Raw genomic sequence first — 20,069 nt, 5'->3', positions numbered from 1 at the left:
ACTATAATTGCGTTTTGTGGTACTGTGGTCTTATAATTAACTGGCTGGGCTAATAACGTGTGGAATGTAATGAATATTTGTAAACAAACTTCATTAGGAAGAAGCTTAGGTTGAGAATAGGCACTGGTGGAGAGGAGCCCTGTCCTTTGTATCGATAAGTACAGCATGGGGAAACCTGGAAATGAACAGGTCAGCGTGGAAACCATTCCTCTGTTAGGTATCTGGCACTTACTGCTGCAACATGCCTTTAAAATCCCTCTATTTTAAAATATATGTTTATGTAGAAGAAGATTCTCCTGGACTGAGATACAGCTTTAATGTTAACATCCTGCTACAGACTGGAATTGTATTTGCAGGATCGGGCACGATGCTGAAAACTGGACCGACAGCATAGGGCTGGCAGTGGCCTCAAGAAAGAAGAGTCTATTGTCCCCCCACGACTGGATCTTAATGCAATTAAAATGAAAAAGGAAACCACCATTGAAAATAGGAAATGGATTTCCTAGCGGTGCCTCCGCAGGGGTGGATCGCTGACATCTGGCTTTTGCTGAGAAGTTGGATGTCTTTTATTTTCCTTGAGGAGCTGTGTCCAATTCTTGCTTTTGTGTTTGTGCGTGCTCTGTGTGCCTCCCTCCAGTCTTCCCCATGTTTCGGATGCACGTTCCTGGTCGCAGGCGTGGGCTTTGGTCCTGCACACTTCTGGAAGACTGAGTCTAGCAAGTGAAGAGCTGAGGAATCCCTCCCACTTCAGAGTGTCAGCGCCGCCACTTTGGCTGGTAGCTTTGTTTTAAGGTTGCCAGAAATCCCTTTACACCTCCTTGCCTTCTCCTCTGCCATCATTTGAGCTCACAGCCTCGTTTTTAAGCTACTTGGCTGTTCTGTTGTTTTTTTTCGTTAAGCATGGGTTTCCTTGGTTGAGTCTGTCATTTTAGCAGCAGTAGCATTAAATTCCTCACCCTCCTTCCTTTTTTTTTTTTTTTTGTTAAAGCTTTTAGTTATCTGCAGAGTTTATTTTTATGTTTTTCAGAAAAAATTCACATCTGAAAAGCCTTGCTCCAAGAGCACTGGCTCAAGGCCCTGCGTGTTAGGCTGGGGGCTGTCTCTTCTTGCCGTGGGAGCTCAGGGGCAAGAGGGTCTTTCAGCAGCACCAGTTCATACATTTGCTTCCTACCTGCTGGTTTCAAACAGTATTAATTTTTATGCGTTTATTGTGTTTAATTAAAAGCAGTGCTGCTTACGGCAGTGCTTGTGGAGATTCATCCCTCCCGCCTTCCCCCCCAATGAAACAAATAGGCATCTGGTATTTGTTTTGTATAACACAATCCTCATAAAATGAAGAGTAATAAAACATAATTATCTGTAAAGGCTGGTTTTATAAGCCTAAGAATGAGCTTGTTTCTGCCTCATTTTGCTCTCTTTGCAAGATCAAGGGTCTCTTTGTATGGCTTTAGCCCCTCTCCAGGATAGGAGAGCATCGCTAACAATAGGGTTTTTAAATCCTTGGGGAAGGGTGCAGGTCAGTGGGAGCACGTACACAGGCGAAGGCACTGGTGTATCTTCAGGGCTGGAGGAGATGCTTTTTGTGTTCCTTTTGGAAAATTTCCCTTCCAGACAATGGGTTTTACTTAAAAGCTTTGGTAAAGTAGGGGGAGAAATCTGTAGACCATGACGATGAGGAATAAAGGTCAAAGTTTGTGTGTGCCCTTTTGCTTCGCTTTGCCTTGCTGTAACCCTGCAAAAACACTTTCCACCACCAAATACCAGCAGGGCTGGGGGATTTTGTGAACTGCCCCTGCATCGTGTCTGCTCCAAAGGGACAGGGTCTCTCGAGCATCTTCCTTCCTGGTTTTCAGCTGCGTGTCCCCTGGAAAGGAGGTGACATCTGCCCGCAATGGTATCCGCCACCAAGCCTGGGTCCAGCACCCAGGGTGAGGAGCAGCAGATGGGGCAGTGCTCCTGCAGCGAGTGATTCTGCTGGAGGTGCTGTAACGTGCTCCTGGGCTGTTGCAGGGTCTGGTGTGCAATGTCGACCCACTCCTGAGTGGGATTTTTCCTGGGAAAAAGTGGAGCTGGATCATTTAAGCCAATTAGTTATTAAAGTGGGATGCAGTAATGGCTTTTGACTGTTCTAAAGGTAAAATATGGGGGCAAAAATCCTTTTAGAAGACTCACAGTCTGAGCCTGTTTTTTTCTTTAAAATAGTAATGACCAAAATGTCACATGTTTGTGATGAAAGTTAAAAGCTGTGGGGCTGCAAGGCGCCTTCAACTCAGGTGTACTTTGCAATATGTTGTCTTAGGCCCTATTCTCATTTGCACAATTAGAGCGATAGAAAAGGAAATAGAGCCTCTTGGCTTTTCTGTGAATTGTAGCCTCCTCAGAAGCAGCTACGACTTCAGTATTGCTTTCTCTCTGCGAGGCAAGCCTTGTAATTTTGCATCTTGATTAGCAGCTGCTTTTGTTCTTCTGTGATGCTCGGGAACAACGGGGTTGGGAGCACGTGCTGAATTGCTGGGCGATACCCTCACCGACAGAGATGGCACGGCTTGGCTTGGAGCACCTCGGCGCCTGCCAGATGGAGGCTGATGTGGAAATGTGTCATTTTGCAGCAAAGCCTCATGTCAGGCATGAGCTAAATGTGCCGTAGGTGTCAGAGGCTGCAGAATCCAGTTCCATTTACAAGTCAAATGGTCCGGGATATTTGACCCGCTCCTATACTATGTTATGTTCCACTTAGTTTCCATCAAAGGTCTGGAATGCATCTTTCTTTATTTTCTTTCTGGGATATTGCTTTTCTCACTTGCAGATATCTCCCTGGAAAGTGTGCTGGTCCTTAATTAATTAATATCTACAAAATGCTTTGAGACCAGCTTTGCTTTCCATTCACAGCAACAGAATTATATTTGAAAGCTGAGGTAGCTTCTGATTTAACCTCCTCATGTCTTGAGAGTAAATGGGTTTTACTTTACCATTGTATGAGGGGGACCCCCCCATGCCGTTATCTTCAGTCATGCTATCAGTGTGACATGGCCTCTCATTTATTCTCTTTCTCATTGCCTATAAAGTGGTAACGCTGGGTGCATTTTCTTTTAAACGTGACACAAAGTGAAATCCTGTTATTTGCACACATTCTGTGGCACTTGTCTTCAAAGTATCCAGGCAACCTTTATGTAGACGACACTTTAACTCAAACTCTTCCATTGTTATGAACGTGGACCTGTGAAGACAAGTAGGGTAGAAAAGGGAGGGAAGAAATAGCTGGCTTGAACTCACGTTTGGCACCTTGAGTCACCTGGGGGACTCCATGTAGAAAGTGCAATGCATTGAAGAGCTCTGCTCCCGGGTACTTAAACCCTCTGCTTCAAAGTATTGCACGCTTTTTCCTTGGGAGTGGGCAGGTGGAGCTGCCAGCTGAGCTCCTGTGGTAGAGCCGCCAGGAAAGGGGATCTCATCACTTTTCCAACCTGCTGTCACACAGGGAACAGAATCACAGAATTGTAGGGGTTGAAAAGGACCTCCAGAGATCATCGGGTCCAACCTCCCTGCCAAAGCAGGTTCCCTAGAGCAGGTTGCCCAGGTAGGCGTCCAGACAGGCCTTGAATATCTCCAGAGAAGGAGACTCCACAACCTCCCTGGGCAGCCTGTTCCAGTGCTCCGTCACCCTCACCGTGAAGAAGTTCTTTCCCATGTTGGTGCAGAGCTTCCTGTGCTCCATTTTATGGACATTGCCCCTTGTCCTGTCCCTACAAACCACTGAGAAGAGGTTGGCCAAATCACTCCATCTTCCACACTTAAGATAGTTGTAAACATTGATAAGATCCCCTCTTAGTCTTCTCAGGGCTGAACAGCCCCAGGTCTCTCAGCCTTTCCTCACAGGGAAGGTGCTCCAGGCCCCGTATCATCCTTGTGGCCCTCCGCTGGACTCTTTCCAGGAGATCCCTTTTTTGTACCGGGAACTTCCTTGCCAGGTTCTCAATTTCAGGCCCAGGAGGACAAGTGCTCCAACAAGCCTGCAGCTGCAGCCGTTCTGAATTCACCTGTGCTGCACAGAAAGCGAGAGCCCAGGGCTGAACGGGAAGCCTGAAAGACCTGGAGAGGAAGCCACCAGTGCTTTGTTAGTTCGCTCTGATCCCCCAGCAGAGAGGTAACCCCATCTGGGGGAAGTGGTGCGTGACCTCTGGTTGGGAACTGGTTTCTGAAGCCATAGTCAAGGGAAGAGTGATTTGTGAGCTCGCACCTGATCCTAATCCACTGGGGGCTGCCAGTGGCCGGCAGGGTGCACATGGGTATTAACGAGCACGTCGGTGTAGGCCGGAGGATGACCACGGAGGAGTGGGCCCTTGAAGGGGGCTGTGGTGGGGGACAGGGGCAGTGCCTTGGTGTCCCCAGCCGAGGCCAGGTAAGGCTGGCAGCGGTCTGCCATCCAGGGCTTGGTGAGTTAAATCCTGGTCTCCATTAGAGGATGGAAAGTTTTAGGAAAAATCCTTCACGTTGATGAGCCAGGATCAATTGCCTACATGCCTTACGATAGATTAATTGCTGTCCTTTAGCTTCACTTTTAGCTTTTTGCTTTAAATCTTTGGGCTAAACCTATGCCAAGGGTGAGAGAAACTTTTTTTGCAACTGCTTTTAGGTGGAGAAGCCTCTGCTTCTTTCCGGAGCCTTCCTTTAATGGCACAACTCAGCTCATGTCCAGACATTCCTTGCTGCCTTGAAACTGCCCACCTTGATCGTGTAATCAGCGTGGACTGTGGGTGATATTTGCGTAACAGAGTATCAAGTCCTGCGTTTTCTCTAATTACCCCCTTAATTTCTTAGAAAAACCAACCAACAAAACAAAACCCCGCTAAAACCAGTATCCCCCAAGCCCTCAGCGTGCAGCACAGCACATCCCTGCTTGGCCCCCTCACCCTGGCCTGGTGCTTTTCAGTCCCTACGTGTTGTCTTCTCTGCCCAGCTCTAAAAGGATAGGGCGTTTGGAAGGCTGGGGCTGTGGTCTGGGGAGATAAGAGGTTGGGTGTCAGGGATTTACGTTTGCTGGGAGGTTGTTCCCTTGTGCACACATAGCACTCACTGGGTCAGCCCAGATCTTTATGGCCACTATGCATGTCAGTCTGGAGAACTGATTTATTTGTTTATTTATTTTAAATGGGGAAACCTAACAGTTTTATTTATTTACTTTCTAGGTTTTTCTTGCTTTCAGCCTGGGTCACTTCAGCCTTGTTGAAGCATCCTTGAGCACATGGCTGTGCTGGGCTGGGCAGGAGGCTGGGGAGCCTTGATGCCAGCAGTGCCACCAGCGCTGTGTTTTGGGAGCTCGCAGCCCGAGCCAGCTTGCCAGGGTTGCCCAGGGAGCCTGTGCAGCACAGGAATCAAAACTCACAGTTCTGACTGTAGTTGCCCTTTCCATCCTTATTTGCCATTCTGTTTTTTATCTATAGCTGACCCTGAATGTTTAGCAATAGCAGGATGATGACGGTAGCTGTCTTATCAACTACTGAGAGGGAGGGGACGGGGATGGCTTAGGCAAATATTTAAAGTGTGGGGAGGCAGAAACCAATCTTTTCCAGTTATCTGTGTGTGAATGCTTTGGGCTGTAAACGAAAGCTTCCTGTCATAAGGCAAGACAATTGCATTTGTAGCCAAAGGTGGGTGTTTTTTTTTTTTTTTTTTTCTTCTGCTGTGCTTAACTGTGATTCCTCATGAGACTCGTGGGGGTAGCGGGGAGGAATTGCATGCACTAAAATGAAAATCGTGCTGTAATTTGATACAGTGCATGGTGTTGCTGGTAATGTACACATAAATAGAGACTCCAGCACTCGGCTCTTCAGTGGAAGACAGGTCTTCTATATTTATCAGTTTCTGCTATTTTTGCAGCATACCCTGTTACACTGTTGTTTAAAAAAATCCATATCGGTTCCAAAGTGTTATTGTTTCCTCATTCTGGGATCAATTGTACCAGACCTTTCTCATCGACTCTGACCTCATTGCATTTAAATAGCTGGAAATTACAAGTATTCCTTGTCTGTGGGAGCAGAGGAACAGTTCCATCTGAGTTTCTGCTAATCATCTCCTGTTCTATAGGATTGCTTTCCTCTGCTCGGAGGACGTTTTCTGTGCTTGCTGAAGCCAATGGGAGCAGCTGCTGTTATGGATTCCCAGTAGGATCGGGGCTGGAGTCCGTGGTGCCTGTTAACAGGGGCAGCTCGTTGCGCAGGCACCCGTGCAGCTCGATTGATTCTCGTGAAGCTGGCAGGGTCAATTAGCAGAGAAAAGAAGTCCACGGAGTCTGAAATAAAAGAATACGTACTTTCAAAAACGCAGTCTTTTAAAATAGTGCTTGTCTGGTAAAAAGGGGAAAATAGTTTTTACTGTCTTTTAGACACAGCACCAAAGCAAAGAAAGACAGAAGTCTGTTGCGCAGTGTGGTGTCGTAAGCAGAGCCCTGGGTTTTGTTTTCTCCAGCTCTTTTGGTTGAGTAATTTTGCTGTTTCTTCACAGAACAGGGATAGTGAATTTTTAGAAGTGCTTTGTGAGCCTCAGATAAGAAGTATCCCATGGAGCTATTTCTCTTGCTTGATGTGGGGTTTTGGTACTCCTTTAGAGGTGTGTGATGCTCCCTTTCACAGGGTCGGAGCACAGCAGTGGTGGCAGTGGTCAGGGAGGGCACAGCCGGCTTTGGCTTGGGGGCACCAGGCTGTCCCTGCTTGTCAGGAACGTGCCATGGGGTATTTCCGAGGTTTTTCTTCAAGAGATGTGTCATCTTTCTGTGGCCACAACCAGAGCCGTTCACAAGTGGCATTTGTGGTTAGTTACGATGAAAGGGTAGAATTTTTCTGGGCAGACTGGTTGTCAAGTGACAGGAGGTAATTGACGGTAAGGTGGTGGTGGTGAGAAAGGAAGGCAGTGCTTGATGGTCCAAGGCCAGGCTGGATGGAGCTTTGGACAACCTGATATAGTGGGAGGTGTCCCTGCCCGTGTCAGGGGATAGGACTAGGTGATATTTAAGGTCCCTTCCAACCCAAACCATGGATAGGCTGGATGTATAGGTAATCTTGACTTCATTTCTCTACTACGAACAACAACAGAAGCAGCTTGGACACCTCACCCCATGATTAATGACAGATTTGCCCATGATGAGGTTATTATCCCTGTGCAGTAATATTTCTTTATTTGACCTCGTGCCCGTGGGTTGGTCACGAAAGCTGAGCTGGACATGGACTGCTCTGGTCTCGACTATTTGCTTAATTGGAGCGCAGTAAGAATGAAGTGGATAATATTTCGGGTGGTTGGTGTGGAGAATAAAGCGACATGGTAAACTGAGCCCTGGTAGTTCATTTGGGACAGTGCAGCGGATTGTTATTCCATTATAGTGGGAGAGGCTGCCAAGCAAATAGTACTGTACAATTAAATGGGGCTGTTAACGGCATGACTGAGCCAATTCATTAATGACAATGGCGTATTCTTGTATCCGCTTTCCCTTACAACTCCTGGGTGAGGATACTCAGGGGAAAAAAGACTAATGGGAAGAGGGTGGGGGGGGGAAGCCAGAGTGCTCCTGGCAGGACGTCCTCACGTAGGTGCTATTTCTGTGTGTCGCCTTGGCGAGAAGTGGAGGAAAGGAGCAGGTCACTTCTGTCACATGGAGGCATCTGTGCGGAGGGACCGCATCGAGGCAGCAGGTGTCCTCTGGCAGCGGGTGCTCGCGGTTGCTGCTCTCTCACAGGCAAACAGCGGTGAACTGCAGGGGCCTGTGAGACAGAGCAATGAGTGGACAAAAGCGCTGCCCGTGGCATTTCAGTGGAAAGCCAAAGTGAAGAGCTGGAAGCCGCAGGCATTGTTAACAGTTCCTTCGGTACAGACAAAGCTGTTTTCTGACACGTTTCTTTCTGTGCTTATCAGTTTCTTTGTTAGGAGTTAAAGTTAGTTCCTGGATCTCTTAATATTTGGAGCTATGGGAAGAAGACCCTGAAATAATCCGCTATAACACAGGAGTGGTTTAAAAAAAATAATCAACATGCTTTCCTTTAAACACTAAGATAAGGCCCTGCAGTAATGGGAGGTCAATCATTGGGAGGTCAATGATGCCCTTGGTCGGCAGCCTCCCCGACCACATACATGAGGGTCTGTGCTGCTTGCTGTGGAAAAGCATCGCTGGTCCAGCAGTACCAGCGTTTGTGGGGTGGCCTCTGCCCTGCTGGGTGGGCACCAGCTCTGCTGGGCATCCCGAGGAGCGGTGTGAGCTTCCAGGAGCCAGCGATGGTCACCTGGGTCCCGAGGTGGGTATAAATAAAATGCAGTGCTGAAGAGCTGGCTGAACTTTGGCTTGTTGGGTTTTCTTCCTTTGAAGGGCTTTAGGAGATTTAGAGCTACTCAGTGTCATATATTGGCCCAGATTATGTGCTAATGATGGTTTTCCCAGTTTAAGGCTCCTGGAATAGAAGATAAACATTGTGTGTGAAAGCCTGAGGATGGAAGGAGGAAAAGAATTAAGAATTTGCAAAGCGGCAGCAACTCTCAGTGCAGGAGCTTTTTCTTCCCTCTCAGCTCAGTTTGTTTCCTCCTGTATTTGCTAGAAGCAGGGTTACGCTGGTTTGATTTGGGCGGTGAGAAGGTTACCCTCGGTTTTTAATTCGAGATCCAAACTGTAAACCTCCTTGAGGCAGCCAGATCCTGAAAACAAACGTGAAGTTTAAGCCAGGTGCTCACCTGGCTTAAAGCACATCCATGACAAAGTGGAGGGTTGCTGGCGTGGAGGCATTTGTGTCTGGCACTTTCTTTCAGCAATCAAATAAACCAAGTTTGAGAGCTCCCAGCACCGGATGATGCAGCACAGACACCATCCAGCAAAGCACATGTCTGTTGTGCTCCACTGATTCACATTTCCTTAAAAAAATAAAAAATCCCCAAAGTCTGATGAGTTGACGTAGATCTTGCAGGGTTTGTGCTGAACCGGGTACCTGCCAGGCTGTCCTAATGGAGCTCAGGTGCCATGTCATCTCCTGAAACCAGTGTCAAACCAGCAGAAGAGAGTTTGTCTCACGCCCCTTCGTTGGGGAGCTTAGACAGATGTACGTAATCACTTAATTTAACCAGTCTTATTTTCTATCTTCGTGCTATTATGCAAATTTTCCTTTAAGTGCTCGGGTGGTTTACTTTATACGGTATTTTTAAAAGAATCTGGCGTGGTTCAGTCTAGCAGCAGGTTTTGCGGTGGTGTGGGCATGGCAAGGCAAGGGTGACCTGCAGCCTCCATGTGCTCCTGTCCCTGAGATGAGGTGCAGCACACTGCTGTGCCAAACAGTTAATGGTGGTTAAAACTTCACCATAAATGATATCTTCAAGGGAAGGTTTAAAAGACGAGGCATTTCCTGCTTCGAATCTTTGTATAAGAGAGCAAATTAGGCAAGCAGCCTGACCTCTGAACTTCCTGAGACTGAAACATCAAAAGGGTTTTATCTCGTCTAATATTAAGCAGCAATGCTTGGAAGTGTCTCGCGACACCTCTGTTTGTTAAATGCCTCAGCTGGAGGACACTGGCAAGTGCTGAGTAATCTAGAAATGTGTGTTTGTGTAACGGAGCACAAATGGGATGGTTTTAAAATATTTTTTTCTCCTTTGTGGAGACGGTGTGTGCCTGTGTGTGTTTGGATGCTCAGTTTGACAAGCAGTGACTTTTTTTCTTCCTAATGACACATAATGTCTGTGTTCTTACTCCACTTTTCTCTTTTTCTGTTTTTTTTTTTTTTTTTTTTAACATTGCACAGGCTGATGCGGTATGCGGTGCATGCTTTCTCTGTTAAATTACACCCTGAAAGTGTTGACCTCTAGCATTTCGTAGGAGCTTGTAAATTATGTATGGAAATGTTCTGTATTGTTCCTGTATGAACTCCATCGAGCAGGGACGTCTGAGTTGCTCCATTTGTTCCTGAGCTTGGGAAGGTTTCCCTGTTCCTCTCCAAACTAGCCCTGATCTACGCTCGCCTATTGCACTGAAGCTAACTTTGGTCTGCACATGCGGGAAACCTGGAGTTGCTCCTTGCCAGATTAAAATAATGGATCACTTGAAAGAATTTTGCCTAGTATTTATTGCTGCTCACCAGAGGATAATTTCAATAAGAATTTATCATATTTATTCAGCAGAAGACTAATAAATTCAGATTTGTTTAAACAAAGACTCGAGGAAGAAAATGCTAAATGTTTATGGTTTTATTCACAGCTGACATAAGCTACTCCATTTCACTCAATGTACTTTTACCTGCTTATGTCACCAATTAATTTGGCTCTTAATATCTTATTTTCAGCACTTTTCTCTTTTTCCTCTGGGTACTGCAAGTCATGTTCACTCCCAATGCAAGTCTGTTGAGGATAATGGCATCTCTGATGCTTTCTGGCTTTGTATGGATTTGATTTATCGTTGTGGCAAAGTCTAGATAAATAAAAACACTTCTGCAGGAAAGTGTGATCTAATATGCTGAACTTCGTCCAGGAACATCTTGAATATGAATTCTCCTGTACTGTGCTTGTGGCTTTGATTAGTTCACCAATTCTTTCTTTTCCTCCTTATTTAAAAACACGCACTATGCTTAACAGGTGAAAGGTGTTGCTATTTAGTATCTGTATCTGTAACATATAGTATAGTGAAAATGCGTGCAAGGGCGTTAGTAGTTCAGAGATTTTTCTTGAGAAATACTCTAAAAACAGAGAAACCAGAAAGGAAATTGGTGGCCAAATGGTAAAGGGGACCCCACGGGGGATGGGTGTATGTATTGATATCCATGAGCATAAAGCTAAGGGACCTTCTCATATTCTTTATTCTGCTTGTGTTGGGCATCAGTGCAGGCAGCCAGGTGGATGCAGCTTTAGTGCATGCAATTCCTCCCTTATTTTTATTTAAAAATAAAAAGCTTTCACCCAATCTGAGATTCCTTCTGTCAAAGTTAAATGGGCAAAGGTGTCCCCTGTGTGTGAACAGGCATACTCCAAGGTGATGGATTATGTTATGCCAGGCAGCTTCTGAATTTTTCTGTGTGGGGGGTGTCTGGGGGCAGGTTTGAAACTGGTGTGTAGACTAGCAGAGTTTAGGGCACATAGAAAACTGACAACTTTTGCCTGATTTGTGGAAGTTTGGTGTTGGGGCCTGCAAAACAGAGGGTTAATGATGCTTAGGAAGGAAAAGGGTTGGTGACCTTTTCTATGTAAAATAAGGTTGAGGAATGCCATGCATGTTAACCTAAAAAGGCCAGTAACAGTTGTTGGCTTTCTAGGAAATGTTTGCATGTGTTGGTGGTTTCTTTTCCAGCAGAAGTGAATTCTTCTGTGTCCTAGGAGTGAATCACAATACGTTCTTTCCACTCCAACTTTTAAATTTAAAAATAAAAGATAGCAAACCGTTTTATGCAAGTTGTCGTAAAGCCGATCAAGCCCTAGGAGATAAATGAAACAGTGAAGATTTACTGAACCAGGTAACAGACGGGATGGATCTCTGTGCCTTCAAATCCTTGACAAAAATGTATTAATATGACTAATATGTTGGTTTCTTAGTGTGATCTGCTCTTGCATTGCCAATGACTTCACGTGGGCGCTGTGCTTTCTGAAATCCAGAGCAGAACAAAGCAGGGGGTGTCTTGATTTGATCGTTGCGTTAGAAAACGAGGTAGAAACGCTCTGCTGATGCAGCAGGACCTGCTGCTACTGTACCTGAAATCCTTCCTGTATGTGTGTTAAGCAGCTGGGTACGCTCACCTGTGTGATCTTAGGGCTGTAAGTGGGGATAGGGCTCGTGGCCTGCCGGCAGAGCTCACCTTGCGCCCTGAAAGCTGCCGCATGGTCAGAATTCATCACGTGGACGTTAAGGGCTTTTAATTGCTTTTGTGTCTGGGTTGGTGGCAGTGCTCTCTGATTTATCATCCTTATTATTTGTATGATATTAACGCTAGGAGAGGCCTGCTGGGACTGAAACGCTGCTGTGCCGAGGCTCTGCGAGGGTGAGGCGGTCGCAGAAGGCTGCCGTGGGCAGGGCGAGAGGCGAAGTGCTGTGTTACAATGGGTGTTTTTATTCAAACTAGTGTGATGCTGGAGCATCTCACACACTTTTCTTTCTTACTAGCCAAAGGCAGCTTGAAATTACACTTTCCTGCATTGTCAAGAGGGGGTACACAATAAAAGCCTGGCAGAAGTCACCCACAGACACGCGCTCTGAAGCAGGCCGCGCTGCCCGCTGCCATGGGGCCCGCTGTGTGACAGGAATGTCCCCGCCGTCAGGGCTGAAGGAATGGTGGAAAGGGCCGAAATCGGGGAGTGAGAGGCTCTCGGTGTGTGGTGGCAGGTTTGTTTGGAGGAGAAGGGCTGGGAGCGAGGAGCAGAGCGGGTGCTCTGGCACAGCGCGGTTTTACTGGCTGGCTACCCGGTGTAGTGTTAATGAGCATTTGTAACCTTTCTCGGTGCCTTCAGCTGTTTTGGTTTCAGTGCAGTAAGCGCACAGCTTTTTAGTGCTGTTTTGAAAAGGGACAAACTATTTTTGTTCGATGGCTCCCAGTTTGCTCCGAGCGTGCCGTGACCTCTGCCAGTCTCTGTGCATTAACAAAGTTCTTAAAGGTTTTACGGACACTTTCCATTAGCCATGTCGTAGCTCCTTCCATGAATGTTTAATGTCAAGAGCAGTACTTTTTATTATTATTAGTTTCTTCAGTCACTCTGCTTCGATAAAAGCAACCCCTTTCACCCTCAAAGCCTCAGCAGGCAGCGGCCAGTGCCACAGCTCACATCTTCCTCTGCATCCTTTCCCATTTTCAGCTGTAGCTGTGAGAAAGTTTACCCTAATGCCATTGTGGTCTTTTTTTTTTTTAATTATTATTTGTATTTTTTTCTCTTTTTCCTTCCTTTTTATCTGCAGTTTGGCAAGGCCTAAGCCCTTCCTCTTCTTTCTCCTCCTCCTCCTCCCCTTCTTCCTCAGCCCCCGCCGAGCCGCCTCATGGTGCTTTTCTGATGGGATTTGGGGCTGAACTTCTCTCCAGCACAATAGCTGCCGGGCGTTGCCGTCCCCTTTCTGTCTGCAGCAGAGGCAAAGGGAAGTCAGCAAGACAGGGGGGATGCTGGGGGGCACTCACCCATTCACCCTGACTGGGGCAACCTCTCATTTTTTCTGCTGAAGAAAATGCTTTTTTTTTCCTGATTCGTAGCCCAGTCCTCTCCCTCTTTATTTGATGAATGTGTCCCTTGTCCTCCTCTCTCCAGGAAGGCTGTGTCTTCTACCAGGAGGAAGAGAAAGGCATGCCCAAGATGCCCAGCTGCTTTATGTATACTGGTGGTGCTTCAGCATTAGAATAAGTTTTGCTAAATGGCGTGTTTCTGCTTGCTCCAAACACCAGCCAGGGAATTTCTCTTGTTTTCAAGTTGCCATCAGCTAACAAGAAGAGTGTACCCCCAAAGCAAAGCGGGTTTAGGAGTTTTTCTTAAGTGCAGCCTCTAAAAATAATGAAGTGGAAACTTATCAATACATTATGCATGCTGAACACACTTCTTCATTGTGTCTTTTTGTGCTTGGGCTTGTTTTACTTGATTTGTAGACCCAGATACACCCCCCATAAATCACATGGCCTCATTGTTTAGCATCTGTGCTATCTCAGATTCGTGCAGTCTCTAACAGGGAGCACTGGAAACACATCCAGAAGGCGAGGTGCCACGTCCAAACAGCAAAGCTTGCCACCTTTGGTTTTGGCTCTTGGTATAGATTTCCTTTAATACAAGTGTGGGGGTGAAACCCCTGAGTTCATTTTACGTGAACTGCAGTCACTGACTGATTGATTTCTGTATGTGTGCATCCTGCTTAATGTGTAGGTGCCCAGATATGTTGGAAAGCCCCAGCTGGCCCTTCTTGCAGAAGCGGGTTCCCCACCGCTGCTGTGTTGTATGTCTGTGGTTAGGAGCATCTGTCACATCCTTGGGTTTCTGAGGTTTGAGAGAAACTGGACTGCGTGCTGTCATTGTTTCAGCTATGCACATGGTTATTCCAGCCACGATCCGTTGGGGTGAGAATGCAGATATGATGTTGATGTGCTTGGAGAAGCAGAAGCGTTGTAGTGGTTAAAGGCATCTTCCTGCTGGAAGGTTTTTTTTTTTTTTTTTTTTTTTTTTTTTCTCTAATTAATCCAGTTACAACTCACTCTCCAGAGGCCTGGCCAGCCTAACCACATGCCCTGGATTTGGTGTTAGGGTGTGACTGAATGATGTTAGCATATTTTTCTGATAGGAGAAAGGCTTGAAGGAAAGAGGCTTTTCCCTTCAGTGTATTTCCCAGTGACTGGAGCAGCCGGAAGGCTTTATTCTCCAAATCCCACTGTAAGCCCTCATCCTTTGTGTCTCCTGCTTTTGAAGCCGTGCTCCATTTGATCCACAGAGAGTTTGAAAACTCTTGTTTTGCAAATTGGTTCCTGAAGCCTGCGATCACAGTCCTGACGTTACGGGAGCAGTGACGGCGGGAGCCGTATCTGCCAAATGTCTCTCGCAGGCTGCTGCGCCGGGATGTGAGAATTGAAATGTTCAGTTCTGGCTTCGGGAGGCAGCCAGCAGCTCGGCCTGCGCACGCCGGAGGGCTGCGGCTGGAGAGGCGGCAGCTCTGCGCGTCGAAATCTCCCCGGGATGAGGCTAGATTGAGAGAGAGCTGAGACTGTGCTCTGTGAAAACCACTCGCAATTTCCCAATTCGCTCCGCAGGTAAGGAATAGCTCCGCAGCAGCAAATGCATTTCTCCTGACTCCCTCAGACCCTGAAACAGCTGCTGTCTGTGCAGACCCACCAGGCCGGCCGCCGCTCATCCCCGCGGGTGCAGATGTGCATCGGTGGGTGTGAAGGATGGGGGTGGCACTGCTCGTGTCCCCCTGTCACCCTGTGCCTCTGGGTGGGAAGGACGTGTCTGCAGGCCCCTTTGCAGCTTCACGAGGGAAGTGCCGGTGGTGTCCTGCAGGCAAGAAGAAGTACACAGAAGTGCCAGACTATTTAAGCTGTATTGCAGGTGAATATTTAACTATGGCTTCAGGTTTTTCTTCCTAAAAATAAAGGCAAAAGTGCTTCTCGGGCAGAGGATTGTTAAGAAGTGCAAAGCGTTACTGGAAAGCGGGTGGTGGTCATAGCGTGGAGCTAAAGCTTGCTTTCTGCCCCGTGCAGACAGCCTTTGTCTCCTTGCAGGGTTCCCCCATCACCCATGGTTTGCCTCTGTTTCAGATCAAACCGATGCAAGTCATCGTGTTTCTCTTGAAATTAGGGAGCAAAAGCCCGTGGCTTCTCTCTGCCTCCCTCTCCGTGCTGAGGCGGGGATGGGACCTGGGAGCAGCTTACCAAGGGGCTGCCTCCTGGCAGTTGGCAGCACTGCACTATTAACCTAGCGTCTCTGAATTGGACTTGAATAACAAAAACATGCTAACAAGCTCCTCTCTTTTTAATTACATTGATATGACACGCGCTGGAAACAGCGAGGCTTCCCCACTCTTCCCTGCCCTGTCCCTGGGGGGAGAACATCTCTGATTGCTTCAAGTTGGTTTTCCCTAAATGAGAGTTTCCTAGCAATTGGGACACTTCCTTCATTGTTCTAGCCTTTTATTTGAGATAATATTAAGAGACATCATAACATCACAGTGTCAGAGCAAACAAAGCACTATGTAATTTTATCCCATATTAATGCAGAGTGTCGCAGATGGTGCTATCATTAGACAGCAATCTATAAAAATGGCCCATGAGACAAAGCCCTGGCACAATTATTTATTCTTCAATTATTTATTCAGCCCTTTAGGATGTGTAATACTGACAGACAGCACAGAACGTACTGCCTACCAATTTGCAGATCTTGACTGACTGAGCCCTCCATCATCTATGGAATAAAGCATTTTGGGGGGGAGGGGGCTGTATCACGGCCTTGGATTTTATTTTCTGCCTGTTTCCCTGCTTACTGACTGGTTTCGAGGTTGCCTTTCCAAGCAACCTCCACCCCGATTTTCACCTTTTTCTTTCAGCTCATTGCGAGGAAACCTTTAGGGATCCCGGCCTGAGGTTGCCAGCCCCTGGTGGCTTTGGGACCAGGGGGTCACCTCCCCGCGGGACTCACAGCGGCTCATCAGCGGGGCTGACTAATTGGCCAGGAGCCGGCTCCTCCGCTGCCCCTGCGTCCGGGGAGCTCTGCCCTCACTGCCGATTGATTTGGGGATGGATTCTGCCCAGACCTGACGGGAAGCAGGATCAGACCCGCTGGTTTCCCGTCAGATTGATGTGCGGGGATGCGGGCTCTTTTGGTTAAGACTGTAAAGCCTGAAACATTGTCTGCTCCTGACAGCTATTACTGTTGCAGCGGCATTTGGGGAGAGGAATTTATTGCCTGCCAAATTTTTACTGTCACTTTACCGTCAAAATGATGTCAGTGCCATCAAATGGAACGCGCCTGCCTCTGCCTGTACCTTGGCCTCCCCTGTGATAAGACAAATATTGCCGTGGTTGCCCAGTGAACCAGAACTGGGATCCGATCTCGTTTGATGCTAATGATGTTGTTACTGGTTTGGTTTTAGGCTTCGAGTGACTGGGAAACTGCTCAAGTGTCATTGTCCAAAGTGGCTCAGATTCATCTGGAAAAATCCTCCTAAGCAACTGCATTATATTATGCTATATTAACGGGAACTTTAATTCTGTAGGGTTTTAGAGACCCCATTAAATGCAAATTGATCTGTCACCAGCGTGTCCTGTCCCTTCCCTGCATGCGTTGGTTAGGTTCGTCCCTTCGGTGTGTGCACTGTCACAGCTTCTGCCCCTGTGCACACCTGAAGTACTGTCCCAAAGGTACCTTCCGTTTTGTTTAGTTTATTTATTTATTTTTTTTTAAATAAATTATTCCGCTGGAAAGCCTCCCTTGCCTTCCCCACAGCACTTCTCCCCACACCTGTGATAAAAATGAACAATGGCCCTTTCACTCAGAGACACGGTGTCGGTTATTTATAGATCATACTAACTGCATGTCTTTAAAACTAAAATCCAGCCCTGCCCTTTTTTTGCTGGTGAGTCATTCTGGCAGGTCCTTTGTATTAAGCTGCTCAATTGTGGGCCAGTGGAAGCAACCTCCCTGTGTTTTTTTTTTTAATTTACTGGTAAATCTATAACAAGTAGCTTGTAACTGACAAGATAAAGTCTCTAATTAAATTAGTTTGTAATTTCTAAAGTGCTCGGTTTACGGAGCTAAGATAGCTCATTTTGTTCCCAATGAGATAGGATCTGGTGGTCGTTCTCTTTAATTTCAGCCAGCCCTTAGGTTCCTTCCAGCCCAAACTGTTCTCTGATGAAATTTGCAAGCAGCCTTGGTCTGAAAAGTGGATGGGGAATGTGTATTAATTCCCTGGCCAAATGCTGGAGTTTGGGATTGGAGATTTTCCTGTTCTGGGAAGTCCCTACCCCATTTGTTGCCCACTTCTTCATGTTCTCACCCTATTTAAAGAGTGACTCAATGAATTCAGTGGTTTCTTGTGAAATACCCACGACTTCAGCTCACGCTGACTCCGTTTTTGGCACGAGTGCCCCAGGAGAGCTCTGCCTATTCCCAGGTCCCCTCCTGCCATCCCATGGCCGGGTCCTCGGGCTGTGACACTGCTCAGTCCCGGTTTGTGCTGACGTTGGGGGGATGGCTGGGGTTTTGCGAGTCGGTTTGTGCCGAATTCACGGCTGTTGGGGAGGACAAGTGTGAAACCACACATGGAAAGCCGTGAGCGTATTTGCACTCGATCCCCATTAGATGTTCATATCATGTTAGAATATATCCGAGCGATGCCAGCAGCTTGACTTAAGCAAAGAAACTCATGGTGAAGCCTGAAAATCTCTGCTGACATGCAGGCTTTAACCTAGGCAGTTGTGCCAAAAGAGCCCAAAAAGGCTCAATGGCAGGAGATAATGCGGCAGTGTCAGCACACATTTTCAGCCTTAGCTGTGAATTTCCTGGCTTTTGTGTACTGGAGTTAAACCCTGATGTTAGCAGCCCATCACCCCCTCCAAGTGAGTCCCCTCGCACAAAGAGACAAGCAAATTCCAGCAGTTTGCTACTTAGCGGGGTGGGCTGCTGGGTGATCCCGAGGGACGCGGGGAGCAGTGGCACAGGCTGGGAGCCTCTGTGAAACCTGCACTGGTTTGGGTCCGTGGGGGCGTTCCTGGCCAGTTATTCCCAGAACCAGAGATTTACTTTGCGGATCGATGGCTGGAGCTAACGAGGCTCCAGGACTCAGAGTTGCTGATGATCTTTGTGCTCTTGCCAACAGCAAGATGTCCACGTGTGCTCAGAATTGCTCTTGGAACTCGTTTGGTTGTGTTTTTAATAAATGCAGGCTGTGACCAACCAATTTCCTATTCATGTCAACTGCCCGATCTAATTACTGTAGCAGCTTACCTGTTCCTTTTTATGCCTTGCTGTTGTTCAGTCCTTGCACCCTGCAAGGTCCAAGGCAGGAGTGTGTGCTCCCGTGACCCTGTTGTGTCCTGGGAGCTGGAAATGCCCTGTAAGCTCCTACAGCACGATGCACTGCTCACCTGCTAAGAAAGCAGCATCATTTTGACAGCACCAAAACAAGAAGACGAATATTGGAAAGAATAGCAAAGACACCTAGCAAGATTTCAGCAATAGCGGGATTTGGTTTTGAGGCTCTGATCCTGTGCTGGAATTCGTTTGGTCTGATCCCCAGGTGTCCCACTGACTCAATCTCCTTTAACAAGAAACATTCAAGAGAAAGGAAAGGGAAATCTCCCTCTTGAACTTGAAGTTGTAGCTGGCATGCGAGTGAATCCTTCTAATCCAGCAAAGCAGGGGCAGAGAGAAGGGTTTATCTTCTGCCCTGTCTCAGCGTCTGCAGCGAGAAAAACGTGCACAAGCATCGTGTTCGTGGTAATCCTCGTGCGCTGTGACAGCGTGGTCCGGCGTATGGGCCAGGTATCAGTTCTGCAGGCTGAATAAACCAAACCCATTAGGTCAAAGCAGACCTGTTTGATACACGGTGGGTTGTCTGGATGCACGAGTGGGGCAGGAGAGAAGCGAGCACTCATGGGTGTGCTTCTTCCCATCCCAACGTGGTATTAAAAATAGGTCAGATGACTCAGACCTCAGGGCTTGACCATGAGCCCTGCGGGGAGGCTAGATGGCACGCCGAGATTGCGGTTATTGGAGGAGGACGTGAACTGTACCTGGATTACACGGGTTCGAGCACGGGTTTTTTGGGCTTGTGCTTGAAACCAGACTAGGCAGAGGTGGTGCTTTCATGGAAGAACAAATATTTCCATTTCCACCGCCTGTGGAAAAGCCACATAGTGAGTGTGTCTGGAAAATGAGTGGCTTTCCCTGTTGCTTGTTTTGGATGTCAGACTGGGGCAAAGTTCAGAGGTGCCAGTTTTTGTTCTTTTAGCATCGCAGATTTCCCGCAGTGGTTTTGCCTTTGTCCCACCCTTGCAGCAGGCAAGCACACCCATATGTGTGTACAACCCTCCATTTGTCCTCTCCCTTGAAAATGCCATCGTGTCCTCATTTTGTGGAAATGGCCTGAAGGCTTGAGAGTGGGGCCATGAATCTGTTGCAAGTCCCAGGCTCTGCGAGCACGCTGATTTATGGATCTGATCTCCGAAAATTGCTGATCGCAGCGGTTGCTTACTGCTTGCTGTTACGAGTGGTGCAGTCCAGAGTGGGGAATACAGATGGGACAGGACCCACTGAAATTACAGCACATGAAATTAACCTTCCCTTACTTCAGTAAGGCTCGAATGGTGTGTGAATGATCCATGCTGTGGTGATTGGAGGTATGAGGGGGAAATCCTCAGTTTGGAGGAGTTGAACGGCATGCAGCCTACCCGTGGCAGCAGGAGTGGAGGAGGAGAGGGAATGGGGCATCTTCCTGCTCTTTGGTGAGCCTGATCCAAACCTCTTCTTTCCCCTTTCAGAAAGAAATGGGTAAAATATAAATGAGTAGTTGGTGCTGTTACTGAGTTAAGCAATCAACGTCTGTTTTTTCCGCCAGTGGGCCTCCAGCTTCTGAACAATGGGACACGAGAGAGATTGCACATAGC

At 47.4% G+C, this 20,069-nt stretch overlaps 1 protein-coding gene across 1 annotated transcript in view; it reads left to right on the top strand.

The window, feature by feature from the left end:
• Positions 1-20,069, top strand: part of EXT1 (exostosin glycosyltransferase 1) — a 166,229-nt gene that overhangs the window by 12,035 nt on the left and 134,125 nt on the right. The gene's annotated exons all lie outside the window — the stretch shown is intronic.

This window comes from Oxyura jamaicensis, chromosome 2 (assembly GCF_011077185.1).
Source record: "Oxyura jamaicensis isolate SHBP4307 breed ruddy duck chromosome 2, BPBGC_Ojam_1.0, whole genome shotgun sequence".
NCBI lineage: Eukaryota > Metazoa > Chordata > Aves > Anseriformes > Anatidae > Oxyura > Oxyura jamaicensis.
Note: the sequence above shows the minus strand (reverse complement) of the source record. Positions and strands in the feature narration are given on the sequence as shown.